At 43.0% G+C, this 9,805-nt stretch overlaps 1 pseudogene; it reads right to left on the bottom strand.

Moving 5' to 3' along the window:
- The window catches only part of LOC106605492 (glutamate receptor ionotropic, kainate 2-like), a 323,572-nt pseudogene that overhangs the window by 12,588 nt on the left and 301,179 nt on the right, over nucleotides 1–9,805 (bottom strand).

The raw sequence follows: 9,805 nt of genomic DNA, 5'->3' as shown, positions 1-9,805 counted from the left end.
TGTGTGTGTCAGATCACTCACTACTGTAGCTAGCCCTGTGTGTGTCAGATCACTCACTACTGTAGCTAGCCCTGTGTGTGTCAGATCACTCACTACTGTAGCTAGCCCTGTGTGTGTCAGATCACTCACTACTGTAGCTAGCCCTGTGTATGTCAGATCACTCACTACTGTAGCTAGCCCTGTGTGTGTCAGATCAATCACTACTGTAGCTAGCCCTGTGTGTGTCAGATCACTCACTACTGTAGCTAGCCCTGTGTGTGTCATATCACTCACTACTGTAGCTAGCCCTGTGTGTGTCAGATCAATCACTGCTGTAGCTAGCCCTGTGTGTGTCATATCACTCACTACTGTAGCCAGCCCTGTGTGTGTCAGATCACTCACTACTGTAGCTAGCCCTGTGTGTGTCAGATCACTCACTACTGTAGCTAGCCCTGTGTGTGTCAGATCACTCACTACTGTAGCTAGCCCTGTGTGTGTCAGATCACGCACTACTGTAGCCAGCCCTGTGTGTGTCAGATCACTCACTGCTGTAGCTAGCCCTGTGTGTGTCAGATCACTCACTACTGTAGCCAGCCCTGTGTGTGTCAGATCAATCACTGCTGTAGCTAGCCCTGTGTGTGTCAGATCACTCACTACTGTAGCTAGCCCTGTGTGTGTCAGATCACTCACTACTGTAGCTAGCCCTGTGTGTGTCAGATCACTCACTACTGTAGCTAGCCCTGTGTGTGTCAGATCACGCACTACTGTAGCCAGCCCTGTGTGTGTCAGATCACTCACTGCTGTAGCTAGCCCTGTGTGTGTCAGATCACTCACTACTGTAGCTAGCCCTGTGTGTGTCAGATCACTAACTGCTGTAGCTAGCCCTGTGTGTGTCAGATCACTCACTGCTGTAGCTAGCCCTGTTTTTGTCAGATCACTCACTACTGTAGCTAGCCCTGTGTGTGAGAGATCACTAACTGCTGTAGCTAGCCCTGTTTGTGTCAGATCACTCACTACTGTAGCTAGCCCTGTGTGTGTCAGATAACTCACTACTGTAGCTAGCCCTGTGTGTGTCAGATAACTCACTACTGTAGCTAGCCCTGTGTGTGTCAGATAACTCACTACTGTAGCTAGCCCTGTGTGTGTCAGATCACTCACTACTGTAGCTAGCCCTGTGTGTGTCAGATAACTCACTACTGTAGCTAGCCCTGTGTGTGTCAGATAACTCACTACTGTAGCTAGCCCTGTGTGTGTCAGATCACTCACTACTGTAGCTAGCCCTGTGTGTGTCAGATAACTCACTACTGTAGCTAGCCCTGTGTGTGTCAGATAACTCACTACTGTTGCTAGCCCTGTGTGTGTCAGATAACTCACTACTGTAGCTAGCCCTGTGTGTGTCAGACAACTCACTACTGTAGCTAGCCCTGTGTGTGTCAGATCACTCATTACTGTAGCTAGCCCTGTGTGTGTGTCAGATCATTCACTCTCTACCTGCAGCCCTAGGACTGAGGAAACTAAGGAAAAGGCAGCCCTGAAATACCAGCCAGAGCCAGGTCTATGATAGCAAAACAAAATGAGAAACCCCAGAGAACCCAGAATTGGGAGACATTAATATGAGGATTTTCTGATCCAGCAAAGCTCCAGCATGATATCACATTGTGCTGGCTCAGTTTATGGCTGGTTTAATCATTCAATTCTGTCAATTGAACAGCACTGCTGCAGAGGCCAAACATAAATATTCTGCAGGGCAGTAGAACATGGCATTTCAGTAGAATATAGAATGTCATTGTCTGCACTTCATAATCCTCCATAACAACTAAATGGACAGTGAAATCATGTGGTTGTGGTCCGACTGTCTTTAGATAATGATTTCTGCATACCCTCTCACAATGTGACGGAGGATGACAAGTGTAAGCTACCCGAACTACAACATGTATGTAATTTGATGAATTCCCAGCTTGATTTGAATTGTGGCTTACTCCAATGTGTGCAAAGGTATTGCAACTTTTCTTGAAAAAATGTGATAAAATAGTTCAAGTTAACTAACATTGAAATGTGTTGGCAGTAGCCTGAGATCGATATAGAGTCCACAGAATCTTTGTATTGTGGTTAATATATACTGTGTATTCTCTTGTTTCTTCCAATGATGTGATGGGTGAAGAAGCGGTTAGAAAATGGAAATGAGGTACTCTCTATTGAGTCTTACTGGGTGAGAGATGGAGGAGAAAGTTTAGCACCATTGTGTTTCTCAGCGATAAACTGAATATGTAAATGTGAAGAGCTGAAAAACAGGCCCTCGCAGCATGGGGTAGCCATAAATGTAGAGCCTTAATTCTCCAACAGAAGAAACATAGGAGAGGGAACTGACAGACCATTGTGAATCCAGAATAAGACACATAGCTGTAATCTGTCAGATCAAAGCGAGTAATAGCACACCAATCTCTAATGCATTGTGTCTCCACAAAACAGCATGGAAAATGTTCCTGGCACGCTCAAGTATATGATGTATTTTTAGCCTTGTTCTAAGATTTTGTTTTCCTTCTTTGTAATACAGCTCAAGATTTGTTTTGCATGTTTAGTCGATCAGGGGGAAATATAAAAGAGAGTAAAAGGATGTGTGTAAATATTTAAAATTATTACTTTCAGGGCCTACAATTACCTCTAAATGCCTGGAGAATACTGTTATTATCAAAACATTTCCGCAAACATATTCCACCATGTGCTTTGATTGTGCTCTCATATACTGTCTGGTAAACTGTAGTTCACAGACTCTTCGAGACTGACATCTTCATTCCACCCCAGCCAGGTCTGTCATATTTTCTCCATTTGTCCTCATATCTCTCTCTCTCTCTCCCTCCCTCTCTCTTTTTTTGATGTACAGGACTAGGACAGGAAGGTCACTGCTCAAACAGAAGGCGGGTCACGCCCTCGGAGATGTCCCATTTCCCAGCATTCCATTCAGGTCTTACAGAGATGTTCTCTGTCGTTTATGATCCGGAGCTAAACGACCCACCATTGCGACAACTTCCCCGCACTGCACGGCACGAAATGCCAGCCTGATGACATGCAAAATATACACTTCCCTAATACTGTAAGAGATTAAGAAGGCCTAATGAAACAAAATGAAAATGTATAGCAAAGAGAAAGAGAGAGAGAGAAGGGGGGCAAAGAGAGAGATAGGCAGTGGAGAGAGAGAAAGATAGACGAGGGAAGGAAGGAGGGCAGAGACAAAGCCTCCTGAGATATGGATGTATGAAGCAGAGGAAATAACAGTTTCCTCACAAGCGGCCGAGTGGCACGAGTCGCATAAACAAACCTGTGACAGATGTTTGATATGCTACTGTGCATGACTCCACTTAATGACCTCTCCAGGGAGGACGTCCATACACACACATTAAAGGCTGAGCGGGGAGATCTATCCCCATAGGTACAATAGGACTACGGTCACTATGGGGCTTCACTCTCTGATGTGGACACACACAGCTACACATCTACTGTGTCCCTCCCCCCTTCCACTCCACCTTACGTAGGCCAACAACAATCTCCTTCAGATACAACTTCACAATGGTCCTACTTTCATCTGTTCTCATCTAATATCATCAGCTACCAGATGTATATACTTCGCTCTGGTCTACTCTCCTCTTCTATGGGCTAAATGTTATACTCTGAATTAACCGCCGTTGCCAATGCAGTAAATATCCCATTAGAGTTAGAGATGGATAACATCTGGACGGCCGTGCTAACTAACACTAACTCTGTCCATTACAGTGCAGACTTGGGGAGCGGCTGCCAGAGGGACTCAGAACCAAGTACACCCAGGTACTAATGCAGGCAGACAACTCCTCTCTGTTAAAGTCAATGAGATATATGCTAAATGGCCAGGCTGTATGGGAATACATGACACATATGGTAACGGGTACTAAAAGGGTAGGATTAGCAATTTAAATGCCTTGTTCTCTGCTCCGTGTGAATGGGCCACAAGGGAGTGATGATGCTAAACATCCTTTTTCAGCACGGACCGACGATGTGTGCGATGCACAACCTAAACCTTTGCCTGACAGACACATATACATACACACACACACACACACACACACACACACACACACACACACACACACACACACACACACACACACACACACACACACACACACACACACACACACACACACACATACGGAGAAACGTATTTGGAGACCCGCACACACTTAATACAAATGCACACACATGAACGCCATATGCGCACATGCACAGACATACACTCACACTCGTATACGCACGCACACACACACACACACACACACACACACACACACACACACACACACACACACACACACACACACACACACACACACACACACACACACACACACACACACACACACACACACACACACACACACCGACAAACCCATTCCTGCATTGTTCCTAGCAAATGCATCACAATCCATGCAGCATATTCCATTCCAGCTGTCGCCAACACCCTGGTCACACATAACAAATATTGTTATAGGACAAATCACACAGGAAACACAATCACACAGAGAAAACACACCCTCTCTGCTGCTCTCTCATACAGTCACTTACTGAATGGCCCTGTGCTTTCTGACCGAGAAATACGTAAAACATACACAAATGGAGCAAATAGCCACTGATGTTATAAAGGACAGAATTATCCATCCTCTTAGGGAAATGGGACACAGCGTGTTGTATTCTCTAAAGGCATGTGTCCTGCTGCATACTGAACAATGTGTTAGACAACAAGCTAAATAACAGGGAGACTGTTACACCAAAACCTTTTAGAGTTCATTTACATAGCGTATAAAAGCCACAATTCCCAAACATAGAAAGAAAGACAACCTCCACTTCGCAATCTCCCTAAATAAATACCAAAAAAAAACAGCATCCTTTGCATGCAGGTCATTGTGTTAAGTTGTCTTGTAGGGACGCCCCAGAGCGATCTTCCCCTTATAACCCAGGTACTTACAGGGAGTTTTTCCTTTTCATTTGTGGCAGCCATTGCCGGGGGCTGCATGTGTAACAGGATTAAGACAATCTGCTGCTGAGCTCCATAATCAAATCCTGCACCTCCACACACAACGTGTAAATTAGCATGCCACCGCCCAACACCCTCTCCATTCATTTATTTATGTCAGATATTTCATCAGCTGCTTGGCCCCTCAGGGTCCATGGGTGCTTACACACACACTCACACACACACACACACACACACACACACACACACACACACACACACACACACACACACACACACACACGGAGCCATGGCTTACATGACGAAAGATGATGTTCAGAAGGACTGGCAGTAGTTTACTTAGCGAGCCCCATTAGTGCAAGGGAGTCATTCTGTTTGAAAAGCCAGAGAGAGCAAATCTGATATTTGATATTGATTATTGTACTACAGTGTTGATGAAGCTAGCACACAAGCATTTCGCTGCACATTTTATACCTGCTGTAAACTGTGTACGTGACCAATACAATTAGATTTGATTTGATCCATACAGCCGTTTCCTATTATAGATTAGTGTGCTGGATTATTGAATAATATGAAAGCATTATATATGTAGTATGTTTGCTGTGTTATTAAATGATAAACATGCTATAGCGTAGTGGGCTGTTGTTAAACAGCATAATAAACCTCATCTTACTGCAGGGTGCTATGATACTGAATGTTATTGCATGGGTCATGTCTCGGGGTCATGCAGAATGTACTGTGTGTGGGAGTATGGCTCAGTCTTTTGTCCTAACTGTCGAAATAGGCGAGAGTAGTTGCAGAAATTGTGCTTGAGAAGTAGGTCTATGTGTGTGTTGTACTATGTTGAGAGGAGGACGTACCCATGGGGGTTCCCACGCCGTAGGCTTTGGAGTCGATGAGACCCCCTATCTGGGTAAGGTTGCAGTTGCGCTGGGTGACAAACTCGATGGTGGTGGACTCCATCAGGAAGGCGTAGTCCGAGGTGAGAACTCGGTGGATCCCTTCGTCAATATCCTTCACCATCACAGAGTGCCTTCGACTGCTCATAAACTCCCACATCTTGTCGTACGTGGAGATCTTGGTTTTCTACACAGCAAGGAAGAAACAGAGAGAATGATGACTGTTAGGCTATGATTCAATAATGTCATAAAAGGAGTTGGAGGAGAGTCGGTCTTGATAGTGATATTCCTGGTGCGATTAATGTGTAAAACAGACATTTATACAGTAGTACCGATGCACACACAAACTCTAAATCAATCAAAACAGAATGCTATTTCTTTGAGGTTTGTTTCAAAAGCTAGATATATCATGGTGAATTCATAAATATTGGTCAGGATCATCTCCTATCAAAAGCTGTGCCTGTCAGGTTGAACAAATTGGAATGAGCTCAGAAGGAAAGTAATTTAATCAGTGCAGATATAAAAAAAATATTCTCATCAGTTTGTGATGCAGAAAAAGAGACCTTGCTCTAAAATATAGATTCTCCAGTGCCACCGTGGTTGGCAGAGAGACAAACACACAGACAAGCAGAGAGAGGGTAAATAGAACACTCATTTAAACACCAGGCATGTTTTCATTCCTATCAAAGCCTGGAACACAATTTACATGCAATTCTTTTTTAAATGTCATTATGAAAACATGTAATTTATTGTTGAGAGACTTTCTGGTGTTGCTTTTCTCCCTCATTTAATAATTATCTCGTACTGAGCAGACACAGAGAGAGAGAGACACTGAGAGACACATAGAGATACAGACAAAGCAATAGAGTAGAACATGCTAACGACTGTAACCACCCTCACAAAATGGCAATCTAAAGAATATCTAATAATTACAGCTCTACAGCAATTATGAACTATACAGCCAAAGTACATATTGAACACCTCAACAGAAAGTATTAATATGAACCTATTATGTGTAGTGATATAAGTTGTTAGTAGTAGTAGTAGTAGTAGTAGTAGTAGTAGTAGTAATAGTAGTAGTACTAGTAGAATGATAATAACGTTAGAATTATCAATCAATTCCGTTTCTGTAGTTAGTTAATATTGTGTATCAGTAAGAGCAGTAGTATTGTCAGCAGTAGTAGTCTTTCTCCAGCTGTAATGTCAGTGAAGACTCAGGGGTGTGTGATACTCTCCCAGGGCCCAGACATTTGAAGGCATTTTTGAAGGCATTTGAAACCTAATTAAGTCACATCTTCCAAGGTCCCGCCCGCCATTATTGTGTGTAATGACTTTTTGTGGCTGGTCGATATTTTAGATCAACTGGGTGATTTGCGAAGTGCCTATCAGAATCTTTCGGAGGCACCCTTGACAAATCAGGCGATTGAGCATGCAAGCTACAGACTGCTGATAAGGCAGGGGCACTGGCTCTGAATACATGGACGGGAGGCAGATAACCACATAGTTAGCTAACACTAACTCACACACAGGATAGTACAGAGGTGGGCTTCCCTCAGAACCACCGGCGACTACAAAAGACCTGCACTGATCACACAAAGCTAATGAGATATTTGGAAGAAGACTAACAGGTATCGAGATCATTGAAGTTTGACTGGGTCACAAATAGACGTTAAATTGGAATTTATTAAATGAGAGAGCATTTGCAGAGCTTATATTTGAAAAGTTGGTATATTTATATTTGTGAGAAAGTAACTTAAGTAGATATGAACGACAGTTCGAAGAACAAGACTTCTTATAGAACTAAATATTAGACTTTTAAAAATTGTTTTGGACTCTCCGCTCCTTTGCCTCTCCCCTCCTCAAACTGTCTGTTTTTTAAATGAGGTTTTCATCTCTTCTTACTTGGCCTCTCTGTTTTCAGAATCACAGATTGTTCTCGGTGGAGACGTGCGCCTCCATGTCTCCGCTGGGCGCCGGGAATGATTAGAATACTGCTCAGCCTAATCCTTTGATCATGCTGAAGTGGCTGAAGATTAGCACCACTACAATCTAACGTTACTCCGGGATCCAGATCTGTTCAAAAGGCTGAAATAATCATTCACTATGCTGTGCAATGCACTCCCAAACAGAATCATCATCATTGTTCCCAGAAAAACGAGTCGCTCTCTCTTTTCCATCTCTCACACATAATACCTCCTTCTCAACCGTGAAATTCGAACTCAAGTGCTGAATGAATGAATAGACCTCTACACCAGGCGGTGTCAGAGGAAGGCCCTATGGCACCTTCCACTGTCAAAGACCCCAGGCACCCCAGTCATAGACTGTTCTCTCTACTACCACATGGCAAGCAGTACCAGAGCACCAAGTCTAGGACCAAAAGGTTTCTCAACAGCTTTTACACCCAAGCCATAAGACTCCTGAACAGGTAATCAAATGGCTACTATTTGCATTGTGTGCCCCCCCAACCCCTCTTTTACGCTGCTGCTACTGTGTCTGTTTATCATATATGCATAGTCACTTTAACTATACATTCATGTACATACTACCGCAATTGGGCCGACCAACCTGTGCTCCCGCACATTGGCTAACCGGGCTATCTGCATTGTGTCCCACCACCCACCACCCGCCAACCCCACTTTTACTCTACTGCTACTCTCTGTTCATCATATATGCATAGTCACTTTAACCATATCTACATGTACATACTACCTCAATCAGCCTGACTAACCGGTGTCTGTATGTAGCCTCGCTACTGTTATAGCCTCGCTACTTTTATAGCCTCGCTACTGTTATTTTTCACTGTCTTTTTACTGTTGTTTTTATTTCTTTACTCATCTATTGTTCACCTAATACCTCTTTTTTTTACTTAAATTGCACTGTTGGTTAGAGCCAGTAAGTAAGAATTTCACTGTAAGGTCTGTCATGACACATATTTAGACCTGTTGTGACATGTTGTGTGTTATTTTATGGCTGGTTATGACACCTACATAAGAGTGTCAAAACCCACAAAACCTACCACACAAAGCAAAACATTTCATTACACCAAAGCCAACTTGTCAACAGTATGTTTATGTTATATAACATTTTCTAAAATTGATAATAGGAGTTAAATTATCAATGTAATTTGCGCACACATTGATGTCAGACATGCACCTACCCGTAATTATATAATTCAGAGAAGAAAAACAACTTTTCTGAACAATCCTGAACCCCCCACCCCCCTTTCCATCTCTGACTTTGCTGATAGCTACTTTGAGGAAAAGTGTACTTACAATGCCTGTAATATGTGGTTGTCCCCCCTAGCTATCTTAAGATGAATGCACTAACTGAAAGTCACTCTGGATAAGAGCGTCTGCTAAATTACTAAAATGTAAAATGTACCCCAATGGTCTGCTGCTGATGACTGGGATGAAGGCAGGAGCAGATTTTAAGAGCGGGACAAGACACCTTTTTTGACTGATGACAGACATAAAGGCAGGCATGTACGTGATAGGCCTATCTGGCTTATATGATTATGATGGTCATAATACTTCTTGACTTTGTCATAAAGTGTATTTTCTTAGTCCAAGTGAAGTGACACAGGATGGTCATAATGCTTCATGACAGTGTCATAAAGTGTTTTTTCTACTAGTTATTTAACGATGATGGAAACAAACATGATTGTAAAGAACTCATTACAACAACAACAACAAAGGATTTAAGAGACAAATGTTTAAACGCTGTTTTTATTGCACATGGACGTGTATAGAGGTACAGTATGTGCCATTGCAGGCTTGTGGCCCCACTACAAACGAGCACAAAGGGGACTTGGCAAGGTTGTGCATTTTCACTGCTTGGATTGTTTATCATGTTTTGGGGTCAAATCTCTGAATTGATTTGAATGTGTCCAATGGCCTCATTAGATGAAGTGGAAGATAATGCCTCT

The sequence above is a fragment of the Salmo salar genome, chromosome ssa05, assembly GCF_905237065.1.
Source record: "Salmo salar chromosome ssa05, Ssal_v3.1, whole genome shotgun sequence".
Taxonomy (NCBI): Eukaryota; Metazoa; Chordata; class Actinopteri; order Salmoniformes; family Salmonidae; genus Salmo; species Salmo salar.
Note: the sequence above shows the minus strand (reverse complement) of the source record. Positions and strands in the feature narration are given on the sequence as shown.